This window comes from Hemitrygon akajei, chromosome 12 (assembly GCF_048418815.1).
Source record: "Hemitrygon akajei chromosome 12, sHemAka1.3, whole genome shotgun sequence".
Lineage (NCBI taxonomy): Eukaryota > Metazoa > Chordata > Chondrichthyes > Myliobatiformes > Dasyatidae > Hemitrygon > Hemitrygon akajei.
In genome coordinates this window covers 108,561,518-108,585,156 of record NC_133135.1, presented here as the reverse complement: position 1 = coordinate 108,585,156, position 23,639 = coordinate 108,561,518, and the positions used below count along the sequence as shown (strand labels likewise).

The window sequence follows — 23,639 nt, the reverse complement described above, 5'->3', positions numbered from 1 at the left end:
ATACATTTGGGTCAGTCTCATTACGGACCGCCCTTTGGAGTTCTTACCCGGCTTTATGTCAGTGGGCGTGAGTTATGTACTCAACAAATAAAACTATCCAGAATTGAAATGACCTTCAAAAGGATTAGAGTTTCGAATCACCTGCTTTGTAAGGTAAAAGTTTGGTAAACCAGACCCAAGCTGCTGAGAATTCCTCCGGCCATCAGTAGAATATATTGATTCTGTGCAATTCGTCTGATTTAAGCTCCTTTTTACAGTTGACAGTTCTAAGTAAAATTTATTATCAAAGCTCATATATGTCACCATATACAACCTAAGACTCGTTTTCCTGTGGGGATAGTCAGTAAATCTACAGGATAGTAACTATAACGGGATCAATGAAAGATCAACCAGAGTGCAGAAGAAAACAAACTGTGCAAATGCAAATATAAATAAAAAGCAATAATTAATGAGAAAATGGGATTATGAGATAAAGAGTCCTTAATGTGAGATTGTTGATTGTGAGAACATCCCGATGATGGGGCAAATGAGTGTAGTTATCCCTTTTTATTCAAGAACCTGATGATTGAGTGGCAGTAACTGTTCTTGAACCTGGTGGTGCAAGTCCTGAGGCTCTTGTACCTTCTACTTGATGGCAGCAGTGAGAAGAGATCATGTCCTGGGTGGTGGGGATCTCTGATGATGGATGCTGCTTTCCTACAACAGCATTTCATGTAGATGTACTCAATAGTTGGGTTAATAATTGTTACCCCGGCTCTGATGTACTGCAACAAAAACCACAGATAAAGATAAAGAACACAGCCCAGTCCATCACAGGTAAAGCCCTCTCCAGCATTGAAGACACCTACATTAAACATTACCACAGGCAAGCAGCATCCATCATCAGGGACAACACCACCCTCCCCAGGACATGCTCTCTTCTCGCTGCTGCCGTCACGTTGAAGGTACTGGAGCCTCAGGACACACACCATCAGATTCAGGAACAGTTACTGCCCGTAAAGCATCAAGCTCTTGAAACAAAGGAGGTAACTTCACTCAAAGCAACACACACAAAATGATGGAGGAACTCAGCAGGCCAGGCTGCACATATGTATAAATAGTTGACATTTTGGGCCAAGACCCTTCATCAGGACTGGAAAGAAAGATGAGAAATCAGAGTGAGGAGGTGGGGGGAGGGTGAAGTAAAGAGCTGGGAAGTAGATTGGTGAAGGGGATAAAGGGCTGGAGAAGGGGGAATCTGATAGAAGACCATGGAAGAAAGGGAAGTGAAGAAGAGGGAGGTGATAGGTCCCAAGAAGAACACGTGGCTGTGGGCCAGTCAACTTGCCCCATCATTGAAATGTACCCATGACCTATGGACTCATTTTCAAGGACTCTCCATCTCATGTTCTCAATACTTATTGTTTATTTATCATTATTATTATTATTTCTTTCTGTTTGTATTTGAACAGTTTGTTGTCTTCTGTACTCTGGTTGAATGCCCAATTTGATGTGATTCAGTTATGGTTATTATTATTCTATTATGGATTTATTGAGCATGCCCACAAGAAAATGAATCTCAGGGTTGTGTATGATGACATACTGTGGGAAGACTGTATATACTAATGAGGAGTAGCCTCAAAATATGAGTGTGAGAAAGCTGGTGGAGTTCCGGATATTTGTTATGCTAAAGTTCAAAGTACATTTATTATCAAAGTATGTCTACTATATACAACCTTGAGATTCGTCTCCTTACAGGCAGCCACAGAACAACTAAACCTGAAGGAACCCATTTCAAAAAAGGCTGTCAAACACCCAACGTGCAGAAAAAAACAAATGGTGCAAACAATAAAAGGAAGCAAGTAAAATTCAGAATTGAAGTTTGTGAAAGTGAGTCCACAGCCACAAAGCCAGTCATCACAGCAGCCAATACAGGAGCCCACTTCAGCCTCAATTCAGCACAGAGATGGGTAAACCTCGTGGAACAGTGAGCTGATCCAGCCTGACCCTCACTTCCAGCTCCAACACCCTGACCTTTTCAATCTCCGGCCCCAACACCCTGACCTTTTCAACCTGGCCCAGTACCTATATCATCCAAACCTCAGGCCGTTCGTCACTCTCAGACCTGGGCCCTGCCGTTATGATGCACCTTACTTCTTGAAATGCAGTGTGGAATAGGCCCTTCTAGCCCTTTGAGCTGCAGAGCCCGGCAATGTCCAACTTAACTATGATGTTGTGGCCATTACAGAGACTTGGATGGCTCAGGGGCAGGAATGGTTACTTCAAGTGCCAGGCTTAGCTGTTTCAGAAAGGACAGGGAGGGAGGCAAAAGAGGTGGGGGCGTGGCATTGTTGATCAGAGATAGTGTCACAGCTACAGAAAAGGAGGAAGATTTGGAGGGATTGTCTACAGAGTCTCTGTGGGTGGAAGTTAGGAACAGGAAGGGGTCAATAACTCTTCTGGGTGTTTTTTATAGACCACCCAATAGTAACAGGGACATCGAGGAGCAGATAGGGAGACAGATTCTGGAAAGGTGTAATAATAACAGGGTTGTTGTGATGGGAGATTTAAATTTCCCAAATATCAATTGGCATCTCCCTAGAGCAAGGGGTTTAGATGGGGTGGAGTTTGTTAGATGTGTTCAAGAAGGTTTCTTGACACAATATGTAGATAAGCCTACAAGAGGAGAGACTGTACTTGATTTGGTATTGGGAAATGAATCTGGTCAGGTGTTAGATCTTTCAGTGGGAGAGCATTTTGGAGATAGTGATCATAATTCTATCTCCTTTACCATAGCATTGGAGAGGGATAGGAACAGACAAGTTAGGAAGGCGTTTAATTGAAGTAAGGGGAAATATGAGGCTATCAGGCAAAAAGTTGGAAGCATAAATTAGGAACAGACGTTCTCAGGGTAATGTATGGAAGAAATGTGGCAAATGTTTAGGCGATATTTGCGTGGAGTTCTGCATAAGTACATTCCAATGAGACAGAGAAAGTATGGTAGGGTACAGGAACCATGGTGTACAAAGTCTGTTGTAAATCTAGTCAAGAAGAAAAAAAGAGCTTACAAAAGGTTCAAAAAACCAGGTAATGATAGAGATCTAGAAAATTATAAGGCGAGCAGAAACAAGCTTAAGAAAGAAATTAAGAGAGTCAGAAGGGGCCATGAGAAGGCCTCAGCAGACAGGATTAAGGAAAACCCTGAGGCATTCTACAAGTATGTGAAGAGCAAGAGGATAAGACGTGAGAGAATAGGACCAATCAAGTGTGACAGTGGAAAAGTGTGTATGGAACCGGAGGAGATAGCAGAGGTACTTAATGAGTATTTTGCTTCAATATTCACTACGGAAAAGGATCTTGGCAATTGTAGGGGTGACTTACAGCAGACTGAAAGGCTTGAGCATGTAGATATTAAGAGAGGATGTGTTGGATCATTTGGAAAGCATCAAGTTGGATAAGTCACCGGGATCGGACGAGATGTACTCCAGACTACTGTGGGAGTCGAGGGAGGAGATTGCTGAGCTTCTGGCAATGATCTTTGCATCATCAATGTGGACAGGAGAGGTTCCGGAGGATTGGAGGGTTGCGGATGTTGTTCCTTTATTCAAGAAAGGGAGTAGAGATAGTCCAGGAAATTATAGACCAGTGAGTCTTACTTCAGTAGTTGGTAAGTTGATGGAGAAGATCCTGAGAGGCAGAATTTATGAACATTTGGAGAGGCATAATATGATTAGGAATAGTCAGCATGGCTTTGTGAAAGGCAGATCATGCCTTACAAGCTTGATTGAATTTTTTGAGGATGTGACTAATCACATTGATGAAGGTAGAGCAGTAGATGTAGTGTATTTGGATTTCAGCAAGGCATTTGACAAGGTACCCCATTCAAGGCTTATTGAGAAAGTAAGGAGGCATGGGATCCAAGGGGACATTGCTTTGTGGATCCAGAACTGGCTTGCCCACAGAAGGCAAGGAGTGGTTTTAGACAGGTCATGTTCTGAATGGAGGTCGGTCACCAGTGGTGTGTCTCTGGGACCCTTACTCTTCACGGTTTTTATAAGTGACCTGGTTGAGGAAGTGGAGGAATGGGTTAGTAAATTTGCTGATGACACAAAGGTTGGAGGTGTTCTGGATAGTGTGGAGGGCTGTCAGAGGTTACTGCGGGACATTGATAAGAAGCAAAACTAGGCTGAGAAATGGCATATGGAGTTCAACCCAGATGTGTGTGAGGTGGCTCATTTTTATAGGTCAAATATGATGGCAGAATATAGCATTAATGGCAAAACTCTTGGCAGTGTGGAGGATCAGAGGGATCTTGGGGTCTGAGTCCATAGGACACTCAAAGCTAATGTGCAGGTTGATGCTCTGGCATACAGTGCATTGTCCTTCATCAATCATGGGGTTGAGTTTAGGAGCCGAGAGGTAATGTTCCGACTATATAGAACCCTGGTCAGACCCCACTTGGAGTACTGTGCTCATTTCTGGTCGCCTCACTACAGGAAGGATGTAGAAACTATAGAAAGGGTGCAGAGGAGATTTACAAGGATGTTGCCTGGATTGGGGAGCATGCCTTATGAGAAAAGGTTGAGTGAACTGGCCTTTTTTCCCTGGACCGATGGAGGATGAGTGGTGACCTGATAGAGGTGTATAAGGTGATGAAAGGCATTGATCATGTGGATAGTCAGAGGCTTTTTCCCAGGGCTAAAATGGCAGGCATGAGAGGGCACAGTTTTAAGGTGCCTGGACGTAGGTGCAGAGGTGATGTCAAGGATAAGTTTTTTTAGGCAGAGAGTGATGAGTGCGTGGAATAGGCTGCTGACGATGGTGGTTGAGGCACATATGATAGGATCTTTTAAGAGACTCCTGGATAGGTACATGGAGCTTAGAAAAATAGAGGACTATGGGTAAACCTAGGTAATTTCTAAGGTAAGGACATGTTCAGCACAGCTTTGCGGGCCAAAGGACCTGTATTGTGCTGTAGGTTTTCTATGTTTCTATGTTAACCCCCGCCTAATCATGGAACAATTTACAATGACCAATTAACCTACTAAATGGTATGTCTTTGAACGGTGGGAAGAAACTGGGTGGTGCGGTAGCGTAGTGGTTAGCACGACACTTTACAGTAGAGGTTACCCAGGTTCAATTCCCACCATTGCCTGTAAGGAGTTTGTACTTTCTCCCTGTGACCGCGTGGGTTTTCTCCAGGTACTCCAGTCCAAAGATGTAGCATTTGGTAGGTTAATTGGGCTTCATCCATTACCTTCCAGCTATCCTCCTTCCCTTCTCCCCACCTTCTCATTCAGGCGGCGTTCCCCTTCCTTTCCAGCCCCGAAGAAGGGTCTTGGCCCAAAGCATCAACTCTTTATTCAATTCCATAGATGCTGTCCGATCTACTGAGTTCCTCCAGCATTTTATGTATGTTGTTTAAATTTACATTTGTTAATATTAAATGTACTCTAACCATCATGCTGATAAATAATTAATGTTGATCCTGAATCTCTCAGTTTCACTGACACATTGACCACCTGAGTCTCAGATGAAAATATGTTCGCTCTTAACTTCAGTAACTCTTACAATCCACTGTAAAGAGACATACCTGTATCCAAGGGCTGTATCCGTCAGACAGAGAAATTGTTTATCTTCGTAATCAAATCGTTTTCCAAAGGTGATGGAACAGATGATGTTTGACGTTGCACATCGCAGGAGAAAGTTTGGGTTGAAAGGTTCACCTGGTCCAATTAAAGAGGCCATTTAGAAAATCATAGGATGTTAAAATGAAATTTTGGGGCAGTCCTAAATGTATTTTGGACATTAAACTCAAGAGATTCTCCAGATCCTAGAAATGCAGTGCAACACACACAAGGAGGCCAGAGTGGGGAATAACCTTTTGTCACCTTCTTATTCTGGCATCTTCCCCCTTCTTTTCCAGTCATGATGAAGGGTCTCGGCCAGAAATGCCGACTGTTTATTCAATTTGATAGGTTAATTGGTCATTGTAAATTGTCCAATGATTCGGCTGGGATAAAATCTGGGGATTGCTCTGCAGCATGGTTCGAAGGGTCAGAAGGGCATATTCCATGCTTTATCTCAATAAATAATTTTTAAAACATGAACACCCAGATGAAAACCACACATTCCATAGGGAGGATTCTCAAACTCCTTACAGAGGATTTACCTCTGAACACCATTACCTTGAGCTGTAAAAGCATCGCTGTAACTGCTACACTATTGTGACGCCCTGGTATGGGAGGAAAGTATGTAAAAAACCCCCAGAAAATTGGGAAATCTGATGAAATAATAATCAACCCAGTCCTGCAGATGGAAATTATAATTTATTTATTAATAGACAACTTATAAATGATATTCTCAGATGCTGTGTTTTCTTCTTAGAGTCATAGAAAAGTACAACATAAAAACAGGCCCTTCGGTCCACCTAGTCCATGCCAAACCATTTAAACTGTGTACTGCCGTCAATCTGCACCAGGCCTATAGACCTCCGTACCCCTGCTATCCATGTACCTACCCAAACTTCTCTTAAATGTTGAAATTGAGGTCACATGCACCACTTGTGCTGGCATACATGGATTTTGTCATTTTAATGATGGGCTTAGACATCATAGACAAGTTATCAAATATGGTCCACCATCTGAACTGTTCAAAGGTTCATTTAATATCGGAAAATGTATACGGTATACAACGTGAAACTTTTACTCTTCACAGACATCCACCAAACAAGGAAACCACATAGAATGATAAAAACATCGAAGTCCTCAAACCCCGCAAACTCCTTTTGCAAAAGCGTCGACCCTCTTCCTCCCCTCAACTCACACCACCAGAAGCATCGGCCACCCCCCCCCCCCCACACAATGCGAGTAGCAAAGAGTCCATTGATCCATCAAACTACAGTTCACAAACCCACACTTCAGTATCTCAGCCAGGCTCTCCCCCCCCTCCCCTCACTCCCTCTACCCACTCCCCATCTGGTTACTGAACCATGAACTTGAAATCCCTATGTAGATTTTGGTGTCTTTAATGTACACCCAGTGGCTACTTTACCTGTACACCGACTCACTAATTCAAATATCTAATCTTTATCTTCATATATTTAATGCCCTGTAGCAAGAAGTTTCAGGAACATAAAATCCAAGTAACCCAACTGTACTGGACAGGAACTTATTCTTCAAAGGTAAGAGGCTAAAAAGAATACACTCAGTGGCCACTTTATTAGGTATCTCAGGGAGGCACGGTAGTGTAGTGATTAGCATAATGCTTTACAGTACAGCGACTCGGGTTCAGTTCCTGTCGCTGCCTGTAAGGAGTTTGTAAGTTCTCCCCGTGAATGTGGGGGTTCCCTCCGGGTGTTTCGTTTTCCACCCCACAGTCCAGAGACTTACTGGCTGGTAGATTAATTGGTCATTGTAAATTGACCCGTGATTAGGCTAGGATTAAATCGGGGGATTACTGGTTAGCGTGTCTCAAAAGGCCAGAAGGGCCTGTTCCGCGCTGTATCTCAATAAATAAAGTGGCCACTGAGTTTGATGTTTGTGGTCTTCTGCCTCCGTAGCCCTTCCATTTCAATGTTGGATGAGTTCTGTATTCAGAGATGATCTTCTGCAAACCACTGTAGTAGTGTGAATTACTGTCGCCTTCCTGTCAACTTGAACCAGTCTCTCCATTCTCCTCTGACCTCTCTCATTAACAAGGCAATTTTGCCCACAGAATTGTCACTCACTGGATGTTTTTTTGTTCTTCACACCATTCTCTTCAAACTTTAAAGCAATATCATTAAGCAAGGGGCAGTGGACCCCATCGAACCCCTGCTCTGGCCTGTGTGTGAAAATCCCAGAATATCAGCAGTTTTAGAGATCAAGGCAGCAAAACAACAATACAGGGACAAGATCCAGACACATCTTTCTACCAACAACACGTGCAGCTTATGGCACACCATCGCAGACTTCAAAGCTAAGCGCAGTAGTGCCATCAACATCACTGCTTCTCTCCTGGATGAGGTAATTCCTTTTAACGCTCGGTTCGATGTCGCCAACACTGAGCCCCTGAGGAGAGCTGCCAAAGCGACCTGCACCTTGGTCATCTCTGAGGCTGAAATACGCAGGTGTTTCCAACGAGTGGACAGTCGCAAGGCTGCGGGACCAGAAGGCATCCCAGGGCAGGTACTCAGGATGTGCATGGCACAACTGGTAGGTGTGTTTGCAGACATTCTTAATCTCTCTTTCTCCCAGTGTAGAGTGCCCTCTTGCTTCAAAATATCCACGGTTGTCCCTGTACCTAAAAAGATCACGGTAACATATCTGAACAACTGGCATCCTGACGCACTCACCTCAATAAGCAAATGCTTTGAGAGACTGATCAAGGACTATATCTGCAGCATGCTACCATGCACACTGGACCTCCCTACAATTCGCCTACCGACACAACCAATCGACAGATGACACAATAGCCACAGCTCTACACACTGTCCTTACACATCTGGAGAAGCAGGATGCTTATGTGAGAATGCTGTTCTTGGATTACAGTTTAGCATTGAACACCACAATTCCCTCCAGGCTTGACAAGAAGCTCAGAGACATTGGCCTTCATCCTGCCTTGTGCAGTTGGTTCCTGGGCTTCCTGTCAGGTCGCCAGTAGGTGCTAAGACAGGGCTCCCTCACCTCTGCCCCTCTGCCCCTCAACACAAATGCTCCTCAGAGCTGTATCTTAAGCCCCCTCCTTTACTCTCTGTATACCCATGACTGTGCAGCCACCTACAGCATCAATCTGCCAATTAAATTTGCTGATGATACTACACTGATTGGCCTTATCTCAAATAATAACAAGGCAGTCTACAGAGAAGAAATCACCCTGACACATTGGTATCAAGAAAACAACCTCTCCCTCAATATCGCAAAAACAAAGCTGGTTGTGGACTACAGGAGGAATGGAGACAGGCTAACCCCTATCAACATCAATAGGTCTGGGGTTGAGAGGGTGAACAGCCTTAAGTTCCTGGCATACACATCATTGAGGATCTCATGTGGTCTTTTTTGTATATACCAGCTGGTTGGTGAAAAGTCTTCTTTCTACAAGGGCACAATTGTGAGCATCACTGCCTGGTATGAGAACTGTACTTCCCTCAATCATAGGACTCTGCAGAGAGTGATGTGGATAGTCTAGCACTTCTCTAGATGTGATCTTCCCACTATTCAGGACATTTACAGAGCCAAGTGCGTAAAAAGGGCCCAAAGGATCATTGGGGACCCGAGTCACCCCAACTACAAACTGTTCCAGCTGCTACCATCTGGGAAATGGTACTGCAGCATAAAAGCCAGGGCCAACAGGCTCCGGGACAGGCCATCAGACTGATTAATTCACGCTGTTACAATTGTATTTCTTTGCTATATTGACTGTCCTCTTGTACATTTATTACAAATTACTATAAATTGCACATTGCACATTTAGACAGAGACATAACATAAAGATTTTTACTCCTCATGTATGTGAAGGATGTAAGTAATAAGGTCAATTCAATTCGATACTCAAATCACATGTCTGGTACCAACAATCATTCCTTGGTCAAAGTCACTTAGATCATACTTCTTCCCCATTTGATGTTTCAACCATCAGGTAATTGAACAAAATGGGATAACTACACTCACTTTCCCCCTCATTGAGATGGTCCCACAACCAATGATCTCACTTAAGGGTTCTTTATTTCATTGTTTCATGTTCTTGTCATTTATTGCTATCATTTATATTTGCATTGTACTCAATGTCAGTAAAACCAAAGAACAGGTTGTGGACTTCAGAAAGAGTAAGACGAGGGAACATACACCACATCTCCAACAACATTGATGGAAAGAGAAATCATTCAAATGCAGGGACCTTCCTTTGGGAGCAGTGAGTGAGAGGAAGAGAGGGAGAGAGAGACTGTTACATGTAGACACCTTCCTTTGGGAGCAGTGAGTGAACACTCGCTTGCCTTTCGCACTCGCCTCAGTGATGTCAATCTTCCTCTGTGCTTTAGTCAATCAGATTGGCAAGAGATGGAGTCGATCATGGGCTCGCACTCTGTCTCCAGGCTTTTTGGCCTCGAGGAAGCACACTTTTCTTGAAACACCCTCACTTGATGCCCCCTCACCCCACCTTCCATCTCATCTGGTCTCATCTATCACCTGCTGGCTTGTACTTCTGCCCTTCCCTTCACCGTCTTATTCTGCCTTCTGCTCCTACCTTTTCAGTCCTGATGAAGGGTATTGGGCTGATACATTCATTCCCCTCCATAGATACTGCCTGACCTGCTGAGTTCCACCAGCATTTTGTGCTTGTTGTTCCCTTTCTTCCTGAAATAAACAATAACAGGGGGTTATGAAGTATTGTTGACACAGAATAGATTCTGGTAAGATCTCAGTAAAATCATCACTCAATTTCAGGGTCAATTTATTTCAGATGGTTTAATCTAGAAGGGGTCATCCAATTCATACTTTCTGCTGACCATGGGAATCAGCTATCTCCCAAAATCAATGTTGTCTGTTGCCATATGTGGGAGAGCCATGGGAATGAGTTTAATAATCCGCTGAATCTCATGGATGATCATCTGTGAATGGCATTCCAGCTCAACCTTGAATAGCGGGCTTCAGAAATGCTTCTACTACCTCATCAACCACATGGTGAATCTTCTCTGGGGGATTGGTAAGAAAATGCATTGAATTATTTAAAAGGCACTTACATCGTAAATATCTTACTGCTATCAATACTGATTCAAAGATTCAAAGGACATTTATTATGAAAGTATGTCTGTGGTACACAACCCTGAGATTTGTCTTCTCACAGAAAGCCACAAAAAAAAGAAACACCATGGATCCTGTTCAAAGAAAAACATCGAACCCCCAATACGCAAAAAAAAGAACAAGTCATGCAAATAGCTAAAACCGATAGAAAAAATGCAGAATATAAAGCATCAAAACAGAAAGTCCAGGAATGTTCAGTTCTGCTTAACCTACTGCTGTGTTGTTCATTGACTGCAGACTGCAGACCGCAGAACCCATCCACCCCGATCAAAATTGTACAAAATAGCAATAGGAAAAGGAATAACCAGACACCAGGAACTCATCACAACATGAACGACAGAGTCCAGTCCACAAACTGCATCGACCAAACCTTGCCCAAGACCCAAAATTCCATGAGCGTCCTCCAGCAGCATCGAGTGAGGGCAAGAGAGAGACCAGCTACCTTCCTCCGACAGCAGCAAGAAAGAACCCTGTCAAACACAGGCAGATGGCATTTAACACCTGCTCGCCTTTCGCTCTCATGCTCATTAACCAATCTTGTTCGATGCTTTAATTGGCAAGAAATGGAGTCAATCATGGACTTGCTCAAGCCCCATCTCCAGGTTTCTTTACTTCCAGGCCACACAATCCATTCAAAACCTCACCAAACTCCCTCGGAGGCAGCAAAGCACCAGATCGCTGCATCTGCCAAGAAACACACCATCGAAATGCAAATCACAGGCTCCAATAGTGGATGAATTGTATTTGAAAGAAAAAGATGTAAAAGTAGTGATAGAACATGAACTGTTTGAAGGCCGTTGCCTTTGGTTGTGTTGTTCACTCGTGCCATCTTCTTTAAACAGAAATACTGATCCATATTGGGCTCATGTGTCCAGTTCTTTCTCCAGTAATTGATTCATCGTGCCACTGTATCCATTATAAAACTGAAATAAAATAGTAAGATTACAATGGTGTTCCCAATGGAAATAAGATGATCTCTCAGATATCGGTGAGACCCAACATAGATTGGGAGACCACTCCACAAAGAACCTTTGCACCGTCTGCCAGAAAAAGCGAGATCTCCTGGCGGCCATTCATTTCAATTCTACTTCTCATTCTCATTCCGACGTGACGGTACATCACCTCCTCTGTTGCCAGGATGAGGACACACCCAGGGTGGAGGAGCAGCACCTTATATTCCGTCTGGATAGCTTCCAACCTGATGGCATGAACGTCAATTTCTCAAACTTCCGGTAATGGCCACCCCCCCCCCCCCACCCCTCCATTCACCATTCCCCAATCCCATTTCCCTCTCTCACCTTATCTCCTTACTTGCCCATCACCACCCTATCGTGCTCCTCTCCCTTTCTTCCATGGTCTTCTGTCCTCTCCTATCAGATTCCCCCTTCTCCAGCCATTTATCTCTTTCACCAATCAGCTTCTCAGCTCTTCACCCATCCCCCTCTCCCAGTTTCACCTGTCATCTGCCACCTCGTACTTCTTGTTCCCCCCCCCCCCCCACCTCCTTACTCTGATTTCTCATCTTTCTTTCCAGATGAAGGGTCTTGGCCCAAAATGTCAATTGTTTATAAATTCATGCTGCCTGGCCGGCTGAGTTCCTCCAGCATTTTGTGTGGGTTGCTTTGAGTGAAGTTATCTCCTTTGTTTCAAGAACCTGCTGGGTGAGGGGTAGTAACTGTTCCTGAATCTGATGGTGTGTGTCCCGAGGCTCCAGTACCTTCTTCCTGATGGCAGCAGCGAGAAGAGAGCATGTCCTGGGGAGGGTGGTGTTGTCCCTGATGATGGATGCTGCTTGCCTGCGGCAATGTTTCATGTAGATGTGTTCAATGGTGGGGAGGGCTTTACCTGTGATGGACCGGGCTGTGTTCTTTATCTTATTGTGGTTTTTGTTGCAGTGCATCAGAGCTGGAGTAACAATTATTTCGTTTGCCTTTACACATGTTCTGGAAATGACATTAAACAATCTTGACAGCAATCAGAGGGTGGAGGAACCCAGGAGAAGCCTGCCTCTCCACTGCTGCTGCTGGTGAACGTGCAAAACATGCCTCATATCCTGGTAAGAGACACCAATCCCTTTGAACGGAAAAGTCATGCAAAAGGTAGTGGATTCGGCCCAGTCCATCACAGGTAAAGCCCCCCCCCCCAACTATTAAGTACATCTACATGAAACACAGTTGTAGGAAAGTAGCAACCATCATCAACTCCCCCTCTCTTTACTTCACCCATTCCTCCTCCCCCGGTTTCACCTATCACCTGCCTCCTTGTACTTCTTCCTCCCCTGACATCCACCTTCTATTTCTGACTTCTGCCCTTCCACTCCATCCTGATGAAGGGCCTTGGCCGAAAACATTGATTCTTTACTCATTTCCAGAGATGCTGGCAGACCTGCTGAGTTCCTCCACTATTTTATGTGTGCAGCTAAGCTCTGAGGTGACCACTGTCATCTTGCTTACTATCCTGGTGTATGGGAAAACACCCAGAGTTAGACCGTAACACCATAAAGCATACTGTAGAATTAGACCATTCAGCCCATCTGCTCTGCCATTCCATCATAGCTGATTGATTTTCTCCTTGCAACCCTATTCTCTTACCTTCACCCTGTAACCTTTGATGCCACTATAAATATACCCAATGATTTGGCCTCCACAGCCATCTGTGGCAATGAATGCCACAGATTCACCACCCTCTGACTAAAGAAATTCTTTCTCATCTCTGTTCTAAATGGATGTCCTTTGATTCTGAGGCTGCAACCTCTGGTTGACAGAATGTCAAAAGGAGTCAAACAGAGTGGATGTGGAGAAGATGTTTCCTATGGAGGAGGTATCCAAGACCAGTAGTCCAAAAAGAAAGCAAAAAAAAAGTATTGTTTATGGGGTCATTGTCTGTTCAGAGATCTGATGGCAGAGGGAAGAAACTGTTCCTAAAGCAGTCAGTGAGTGTCTTCAGGGTCCTGTACTTCCTCCCTGATGGTAGTAATGAGAAGAAAGCAAATCTTGGATGGTGAGATTACTTATTGAATGATGCCACCTTCTTGAGGCATCACCTATTTAAGATGTCTTCAATGTTGGGGAGGTTTCAATGAGATTCCCCCCTACCCCGTTCTTCTAGGTTACAGTAAGTTCAGACCCACAGCCATCAAACACTCCCCATACATTAACCCTTTCATTTCCAGTTCCTTGGGTAGGCAACTTGCTGAGTCAGAATGCACAACTTGAGTTTCCAATCTGTGTAATTCTAGGCTGCTATGGATAATACAATAGTCCCAGTATCTAGGATGAGGAAATCAGCTGCAATTTCATCAGTGGAGTTGGATCATCTTACAAACAAAACTGTCACTGCACTAAACCCTTGATACAATCTCCATTCCCATCAACAATTCTAACAGGATCAGAATCAGGTTTAATGTCACTGACAAACACTGTGAAATTTGTTGATTCATGACAGCAGTACAGGGCAGGAGTCAAAGTGTGGACAATTATTAAACTGACCTTGAATATGTTGATAATATTTCCTCCAATTACCCAGAAGACAGATTAAACATTCTATCAAATTGCCTTGATAAGGCAACATTATCAAATTAGAAACTCTCCCAAGATATGGGTAATATCTTCTCCATGTCCACTCTATCTAGGCCTTTCAATGAGATCATAAGAGATAGGAACAGAATCAGGTCGTTCAGCCATCGAGTCTGCTCTGTCATTCCATCATGGAATTGAGAATTCTCTCAATTCCATTCTCTTGCCTTCTTGCCATAACCTTTGACACCCTTACTAATCAAGAAACGATCAACCTCTGTATTAAATATACCCAGTGACTTGGCGTCCACAGCTGACTGTGGCAGCAAATTCCACAGATTCACCACCCTCAGGCTAAACAAATTCCTCCTCATCTCTGTTCTAGAGGGAGATACTTGTATTCTGTGCTCTTTGGTCCTAAACTATACAGTTCGAATAAAAAGTATTCTTCCCCATCCTTTGGAAGTTTTCACATTTTATTTGTTTACAACATTGAATCACAGCGGATTTAATGAGGCTTTTTTGACCCTGATCAACAGAAAAAGACTCTTTCGTGTCAAAATGGACACATATCTTTAAAAAGAGATCTAAATTAAATACAAATATAAAATACTAAATAATTGGTTGCTTAAGTATCAACCCCTCAGTGAGTATCAGTGTTTAGTAGATGCATATTTGGCAGCAATTACAGCCTTGAGCCTGTGTGGATAGGTCTCTAACAGCTTTGCACATTTGGACTCTACAATTTTTCCCCATTTTTCTTTAGAAAATTGCTCAAGCTCTGTCAGATTGCATGGGGTTTGTGAGTGAACAGCTCTTTTCAAGTCCAACCACAAATTCTGAATTAGATTGAGGTCTGGACTCTGACATGGCCCCTCCAGGACATTAATTTTGGTGTTTTTAAGCTATTCCTGTGTAGCTTTGGCTTTGGGGTCATTGTCTTGCTGGAAAACTAGTCTTCTCCCAAGTTGCAATTCTCTTGCAGACTACATTGGGTTTTCTTCTAATTTTCCCTGTATTTTGCTGCATTCATTTTACTCCCTACCTTCACAAGCCTTCCAGGACCCACTGCAGTGAAGCATCCCCACAGCAAGATGCAACCACCGCCATGCTTCATGGTAGGGCTGGTGTGTTTTTGATGATGTGTGGCACTTAGCTTACAACATAGCATTTAGTCTGATGGCCAAAAAGCTCAATTTTGGTTTCATCAGACCATAGACCCTTCTTCCAGCTGACTTCAGTCTCCCACATGCCTCTGGCAAACTCTAGCTGAGATTCCATGTAAGTTTTTTTTCAACAGTGTTTTTCTCTTTGCCACTCTTCCATAAAGCTACAACTGGTGAAGCACCCAGGCAACAGTTGTGTGTGCAGTCTCTCCCATCTCAGCCACTGAAGCTTGTAACTCCTCCAGCATTGCCATAGATCTCTTGGTGGCCACCCTCACTAGTCCCCTTCTTGCACAGTCACTCAGTTTTTGAGGAAGGCCTGCTTTAGGCAGATTTACAGCTGTGCCATATACTTTCCATTTCTTGATTATTGATTTTTCTGTACAACCACAAATTTCTTGATTATTGATTTATCAGTGATGGAAATTTTTTTTGTAACAATCTCCTGACTTGTACTCCTCAATAACATTTTCACAGAGTTGTTTGGAGTGTTCTTTTGTCTTCATGATGTAGTTTTTGCCAGGACTCACCACCAGTTCAACCTTATAGATACAGGTGTATTTTTACTGCAATCAATTGGAATATCTTGACTGCACCTTAATTTAACCAATTATGCGATTTCTAAAACCAGTTGGCTGCACCAGTGATGATTTGGTGTGTCACAATAAAGGGGGTGAATACTTATGCAATCAATTATTTTGTGTTTTATATTTGTAATTCATTTAGATCACTTTGTAGAGATTTGTTTTCACTTTGACACGGAAGGCTTTTTCTGTTGATCAGTGTGAAAAAAGGCCAGATTAAGTCCACTATGATTCAATGTTGTAAAACAGTAAACCACGAAAACTTCCAAGGGAGGCATAGGTAACATCCTCTTCAAGTCCTCTCTATCTGGGCCTTTCGATATTCAATAGGTCTCAATTAGATGCTCCCTCATTCTTCTAAACTCTCGTGAGTACTGGCCCAGAGCCATCAAACACCCCTCATGCGTTAACCCTTCCATTCCCAATTCCTTGGGTAGGCAACTTGCTGAGTCAGGACGAACATTTGGGTTTCCAATCTGTATAATTCCAGATTGGCTAATCCAATAATCCCAGACTGTAGAATGAGGGAAATCAGCTTCAATTCATTCAGTGGAGTTGGATCACTTTACAAAACAAAACTGTCACCACACTAAACCCTTGATACAATCTCCATTCCCATTAATGATTCTAACAGAATCAGAATCGGATTTAATGTCACAGACGTACATTGTGAAATTTGATGTTTTGTGGCAGCAGTACAGAGCAGGATTCACAGTGCGGACAATTATTAAACTGGCTTTGAATACGCTCCTGGCATTTTCTCCTATTACGCAGAACACAGATTAAACATTCTTATCAAACTGGCATCTATTCAATAAAGCAAACATAATCAGAATCAGGTTTAACATCACCGGCATATGTTGTGAAATTTGTTGTTATGTGGCAGCAGTACATTGCAATACATAATTAAAAACTGTACAATACTGTAAGAAGTATATGCATATATATTTAAAAAGTTAAATTAGTGCAAAAATAGAAATATAAAGTAGTGAGGTGGTGTTCACAAGTTCAGTGTTCACAAGTTCAATGTTCATTCAGAAATCTGATGGCAGAGGGGAAGAAGCTGTTCCTGAATCATTGAGTGTGTGCCTTCAGGCTCCTGTACTTACTCCCTGATGCTAACTATGAGTATAGAGCATGTCCTGTGTGATGGGGCTCCTTAGTGAAGGATGCAGCCTTTTTGAGGCATCGCTGCTTGAAGGCGTCCTGGATACTATGGAGGCTAGTGCCCATGATGAAGCTCTTTGAGTTAACAACTCCCTGCAGCTTATCTCGATCCTGTGCAGTGCCCGACCATAGCAAACAGCGATGCAGCCATTAGAATGTTCTCCAGGGTACACTTGTAGAAATTAGTGAGTGTCTTTAGTAACATAGCAAATCTCCTCAAACTCCTAATGGAATATAGTGGCTGTTGTGCCTACTGTATAACTCCATCGATATGTTGGGCCCTGGATAGATGCTCAGTGATATTAACACCCAGGAACTGGAAATTGATCACTATTTCCACTGATCCTTCTACGAGGACTGGTGTGTGTTCCCTTGTTTTACCCTTTCTGAAATCCAAAATCAGTTCTTTGTTCCTACTGATGTTGAGGGCAAAGTTGCTGCTACAATACCACTCAATAAGCTGAATTATCTCACCCCTGTACGCATCTGTAAATTCTGTTAACAATTGTTGCGTTGTCAGCAAATTTATAGATGGGTCAGGACAGAGTGGAGTAGTCGGCCAATCACACATCCTTGAAGTATGCCAGTGTTGATTGTCATTGAGGCAGAGATGGCATTTCCAATCTGGTGATCAAGTTAAGGATCCAGTTGCAGAGGGAGCTACAGAGACCCAGTGTTTGGATCTTTTTGCTCAGAACTGTAGGAATGATTGTGTTAGATGCTAGGCTGTACTCAATATACTAAGCAGCCTAACATGTATTTGTATTGTCTTGGTGGTCCAAGGCCACCAGAAGATGGCTTGGACAGAGTCCTGCTCTTATGCAATTAGAACACTGTTAACATGGACCTATAATCCGAATCAGTCTATTATCACTGACATTTGTCATGAAATTGTTGTTTTGCGGCTGCAGTATAGAGCAATATGCAAAAAAAATTGCTTAGTTACAATAAGAATCATATAAGAGTTTTAACAATTGTGCAAAAAGATGTGTACCAACTTACTGGTAAATTATAAAGCAAGAGATTTGACTAAAACATTACTTCAAACATCTCTTCTGATGCAAATTGTGATGAACTATCACCACAGACTGTGAGGAGGTAGGCAGAGGCGAGGCTGGTTCAAGGGATGAGCCGTGCTGGGGAACTGTGAGGCACAATGTGTTTGAGCCACAGATGGAGATGGAGTTCGTATTGCTGCTGGAGATGGAGTGAGTGATTTGGAGAGGAGTCAGTGCAGAAGAGCTTCAAAGCCTGTCCGTATAACCTGGATGCAAGGATGGATCGCTCCAAGTGCCAAGCCAATTTGTTGAGATCGAGAACGTCTTCAGGCTGAGTGGCCCAAGTGTATCGGGGCACTGGGATTCGGGAGCACTACTTGGTGCTTGAACAATTTAAACATTGGCCCAGACTGGAAGCCTGAAGGTCGGGTTGATTTCGCTTGCACTCCTGTGAACGTTTATTCCTTTCTCTGCTCAGCATCCTGGCACAATCCTTGTCAATTTTCTCCACAGGTAGTCCCCGAGTTACGAACGACCGACTCACGGACAACTTGTACTGTATGAACCAAGGAAGGAGAACACCGTCCGCCATTTTAAGTCGTTGCCATTGACACTGTGTTGAATGAGTAACTTTGTATTTGGCTTAAATTTTTCTTAGCAAGATTCACCCTGACCCCGCCACCCGCGCCCCCCCCCCCACCCCGTTCCGGTTGGCTGGTGGTGCAGTGAGATCAGCGCCGGGCTGGAGAACGGAGGTTCCCAAGTTCAATTCAGTGACAGATCACTCCCGTGCGGGGTTGATGTCGATCTGGTGACTCCTGTACCATCCGTGCTGGGTTGACATCGAGCTCACAACTCGACCTCGTAAAAAAAACCCACTGCTACCTCCAGTTTAAATTCCCATGCGGAATATTGCGGAGGATCGAATACCCAAACCCAGCACAGCCCCCACTTGTCCCATTTAACCTTTAAGACCCAGTGGACCTTGGCAGCCGGCACAGGTCGGGACCCACCGCCCGCGGTGTTTCTGTTCCATTGATGGGAAGCGATTGGGATTGAAAATAAAGTGGAAATAATAAAGCGTTTGGAAAGAGGTGAAACGCCATCGGTCATTGGAGAAGTGTTAGGCTACAGTCGGTCAACGATCAGAACAATTTTGAAGGATAAAGAATAAAGTGAGAATAATGGAGCATGTGAAAGGCCCTGCCCCGATGAAAGCTACAATTATTACTAAGCAACGCAGTGGTTTAATTATTGGAATACATAAGTTTCTTAAGTGTTTTATATGCATAGAAAGGTAAAATGTATACTATATACTAAGACAAACGTTTGACTAACTGACGCTAAATCAGATTCAGATTCAGATTCAGTTTATTGTCATTTAGAAACCTGATGCACCATCAATAACTCACTGTGAGACATAAGAAGCGAGGTATCGGCTTTTATTGACTGGAAGAATGAACAACACTACATCCTGGGGAATGAGGCTGGGCAACAGGCCTCAGTCGCCTTTATACAGGGGTCTGTGGGAGGAGCCACAGGAGCAGTCCAGACAGGTATATGTAGTTCACCACAAAACCACAAATGCAATGCAGTTAAAAAATGAGACAACGTTCCTCCAGAATGATATCACAAAAGCATATGACAAAACAGACTACACTAGAAAATCCACATAAATAATGCCGGATGTACTTGTTCCAATTTATGTACAAATCCGACTTAAAGACGGACTCAGGAATGGAACTCGTTTGTAACCCGGGGACTGCCCGTATACTGTTTCAACATTATTTACTTCTTTCCTGTAGGTAAGGTGATCAAAACTAGACACAATACTCCAAATTAAGCCTCTCCAATGCCTTATACTTCTTCAACATAACATCCCATCTCCTGTACTCAATACTTTGATTTCTGAAGACTAATGCGCAAAAGATTTCTTTACAACCCCACCAAACTGTGCCGCCATTTCAATGAATTATGGACCTGTATTCCCTGATCACTTTGATCTACCACACTCCTCAGTGGCTTAACATTCACTGTGTAAAACCTACCCTGGTTGGTTCTACAGAATATTGCAAATATCAGAAAAGAATAAAAACTGAGAAGTGTTCTCTTTAGATGAGAATAAAACAAAGGCTGGTTTGTAGCAGTGTGTTTGGAAAGCCTGTGATGCTGAGATACAGTACATCCTGGGATGCGCTGGGACACATGGTGCAACCCAGGATCATCAAGTGTTTCGGGTCTTTCAACATCAGACACTCTTGCCCAGGCAACCTGTCCAGGGTTGATCAGGCCCTTGCTGATGTCCCAGCAGCAATGGTCCACAGGTCCAACCTGTTGATCTGTCGCTACCCAGAGGCTTGTTCAACAGCCTCTGTGATGGTCCTTGGACTTTCTTTGGAGTCCCATTAATGCCAAGGAGAGAGTAGGTTCTGAACAATGAGCAGCCAGCAAAAACCTCTACACCCCATTTCTATAGGCTCATACCATGCCCTTCACCCCTGTCTTTGGCACTGCTCTACCAGCTCCTGGAATTTGGCTTTCTTGTGCTCAAATGTCTCTGCAATACGGTCTTCCCAAGGAACTGTCAGTTCTACCATGACCACCTGCTTTGAGGTTGGGCCTCAGGGATTATAATGCGATGAAGACAGGGAACTTTAATTGCTTCCCAATTCCAGTTTTTAGTTCCCAGTCAGACAACGTGGTGAGCAAGCCCGCTGGTGATCCAGGCTGAGGCTGTGATTGACAACAGAAGGCCATCAAGGATGTGCTTACCCGCTGAGTTATTCTTAACCTGTGCCTAGCTACAGCTTCCAGTTTAAGACAGTGCTGGTGAACCTCAGCAACTTACGGCTTGTAGCTAACGAAACAAGGAAAATGCTTTGTTAATCACAAATTTTCTGGCAAACAATCATGCAAGCAATAGTCTGTAACTTCCCTTTGGACTTGGAGGCAATTCAATGTGGTAAAATCGAGGCAAGGTGAGGCGGTGAGCCGAGCATAAAAGTTCGGGCACAGATGGAATCAAAGTCACGGGGTTCAGGCGCCAGACAGAACTGAGCACAGTGTGTGGACAGAGACTTACAGGCCAAATTGAAGTGGCGAAGTCCGGCATATCCAGGTGGTAGAACCTGTTGTTTGGATGGAGAATTAAGTGCCAGACCAGATTGAAAAGGTCAGGATGAAGGGACCCGAGATGAGGTGGATGCAGATTAAGATTGCTGCTCCACAACGTTTACTCGGCTCTGTGCTGAACTGTGGGACTCTCTTGCGGACATCAGTTCAGAAACGCTATTTGTTCGCGGTTTCGGTTTACCTGCTTTTTATACAATGCACATTGGGTGTTCGACGATCCTTTTCGTGGATTATTTTACTCTTTTATCTTCTTTTGGACAAGATGTGTTTTTTTTTATTCTCTGCAAATTGGGTGTTAGACAACTTTCTCACATATATGGGGTTTGTTTTGGAGTTTCTTGGTTTTGTGGCTGCCTGTTAGGAGACGAATCTCAAGGTTGTTTAATGTATACCTACTTTGATAATAAAATGTACTTTCAACTTTGAACTTTGGATGTGGAGAGGATGTTTCCTGTCATGAGGTTGGCCAGGACCAGAGGGCACAGCCTCAGAATAGAGCAACATCCATTTAGAACAGAGGTGAGAAGGAACTTCTTAAATCAGAGGATGGTGAATCTGCAGAATTCATTGCCACAGACGACTGTGGAGTCTGTTATTGGGTATATTTAAATTGGGGGCTGTTGGGTTCTTGATTAGTAAGTTCATCAAAGGTTACGGAGAAAAGGTTGGAGAATGGGGTTGAGAGGCATAATAAATCAGCCATAATGGAATGATGGAGCAGACTTGATGGGCTGAATGGCCCTATTCTGCTCCTACAACACTGTGCAAAGGTATTAGGCACCCTAGCTCTATATATGTGCCCAAGACTCACCTCAGTTATGAAGTTCTCCATTCCATGCAACATGTGTGAGGGTGGCAGCAGTCAACAATGCTACCAAAGACAACATCCTCCAGACAGTTTACAAATCAACACCTTTCACTTCTACATCTTCCATTTATTTCAAATGTAGTCCTGCTGCTGTTGGAGCCTGTGATCTACAAACTGATGGTGTGTTTTCAGGCCGATCAAACAATCTGGTGCTTTGCTGTCTCTGAGAGATTCCACGAGGTTGCAAGCAAAGTGGACGACATGGAGGCCAGAAAGCGGAGACAGGACGCGGGCTAACGATTGATTCCATTTCTCTCCAATCTCACCAACTGAGCGCCAAGGAAGATTGAGATCATGGAGGTGGGTATGGAAGGCAAACAAGTGTTCAGCGCTGTCTACCAGCCTCTCAGTCGATGCTGCCAGAGAAAGGTATCTGCATGTGATGGTCTTACTCTCTTACCCTTAACTTGCAGCTCCCAAGGGAAGATCCCTGCATTTGAATGCTCTCTCTCTTCCTTGAAGCTGTTGGATGATGGTGCCAGAACAAGGTTTAATTGACAGAGTTTGTGGATTGGACTGTAATTCATGTTATGATGTGTTTCTAACTTTCCTGGTCACTTTTACTTTGTTGATATTTTTGGGTGATTTTGTCTTGGGGCAGCCCGCAGATTATGAACATTCAGCTGAACTGAAATATGCCTTTTGATTTTGTGTTTTACAGGGGTGATTGATGTCCGTGGCCTAAGGTAGAAGGAGTCAATTTTAGAAAACCAAACACATTTATTTTTCAACATAGTCCCCTCCTACATTTACGCACTTAGTCCAGCGGTCGTGGAGCATACAGATCTTGGATCTCCAGAAAGTGTCCACAGCATGGGGTGATTGATAAGTTCGTGGCCTAAGGTAGAAGGAGATGAGTTATACAGCTCTCATTACAAGCACATGCAGGTCAACTCTGAGTGATTATGCAGAAAGTTTGAAGTTAATAACTCAGCTCCTTCTACCTTAGGCCACAAACTTATCAGTCACCCCAGTGAGTTATTAACTAATGAGTTTTCCTTGTTTTTTGACTGTCTGAGGAAGATGAATCTCAGGGTTTATAATTTACGCATACTTTAATAATAAATATACTTTGAACCTCTTGTGCTGCACTCTCTCTATCATCACCCATCCTACCTGTTATAGTGATAACCAGTACGGTACATTATAAGTGCAGTCTAACCAATGTTTTGTGGAACTGCTCCACAACTTGTGACTCCGTGCCTTAGCTGATGTCGACAACCATACCAATTGTCTCTCTCACCACCGTGCGTTCACAAACTATGCCCCTACATCCCAAGGTTACTCTGTACATCAATTCTCCTAAGATCCCTGCTACTTACTCTGGGGTAGAGGACCATGTATGTGTGTGGTGGTTAAGTTTATTTGGTGAGTGGAGGAGGGAGGGAGGAACAGGGTTGTTTCACTGTTGTCGCTTTGTTCCTTGGTATATTCTTGAATGGAAAATCC

The 23,639-nt window shown here is 43.5% G+C and overlaps 1 protein-coding gene across 1 annotated transcript in view; it reads left to right on the top strand.

The window, feature by feature from the left end:
- Nucleotides 1–12,660: 12,660 nt before the first annotated feature.
- The window catches only part of LOC140737366 (cytochrome P450 2C38-like), a 163,390-nt gene continuing 152,411 nt past the window's right edge, over nt 12,661–23,639 (top strand). Inside the window, exon 1 of the mRNA XM_073063827.1 lies at nt 12,661–12,816. The gene's annotated coding sequence lies outside the window, so the exon portion shown is untranslated. The remainder of the gene's footprint in view (nt 12,817–23,639) is intronic.